The sequence below is a fragment of the Penaeus monodon genome, chromosome 29 (genome assembly GCF_015228065.2).
Source record: "Penaeus monodon isolate SGIC_2016 chromosome 29, NSTDA_Pmon_1, whole genome shotgun sequence".
Lineage (NCBI taxonomy): Eukaryota > Metazoa > Arthropoda > Malacostraca > Decapoda > Penaeidae > Penaeus > Penaeus monodon.
In genome coordinates this window covers 4,136,411-4,136,738 of record NC_051414.1, presented here as the reverse complement: position 1 = coordinate 4,136,738, position 328 = coordinate 4,136,411, and positions in this window count along the sequence as shown.

Below are 328 nucleotides of genomic sequence, written 5' to 3'. Positions count from 1 at the left end.
TTGAACCGAGCGAGAAAAGAAAAAGTAAATCGCTAATGATTTTTAAATTACTATACTATATTTGAACAAACCTTTTCCCCCATCCCCCATTCCCCCCACCGGGAAACGCTCGGGGTCGTTTTTAATAAGAGATCATTTGGCAGCTCCACAGAATCAACCATTTTTCTGAAAATTTGTGATAAGAAAGATACGGATTGGGTAAGACGCGGGGACTGGTGAAGAGGTGGAGGTGGGGGTGGCGGTTAATTTTTTTTATATCTTTTTAGTTTTTTGTAATGTGTTTTGATAGGGAGATAAAAGGGAAAATACCACACACAACCCCCCTTTT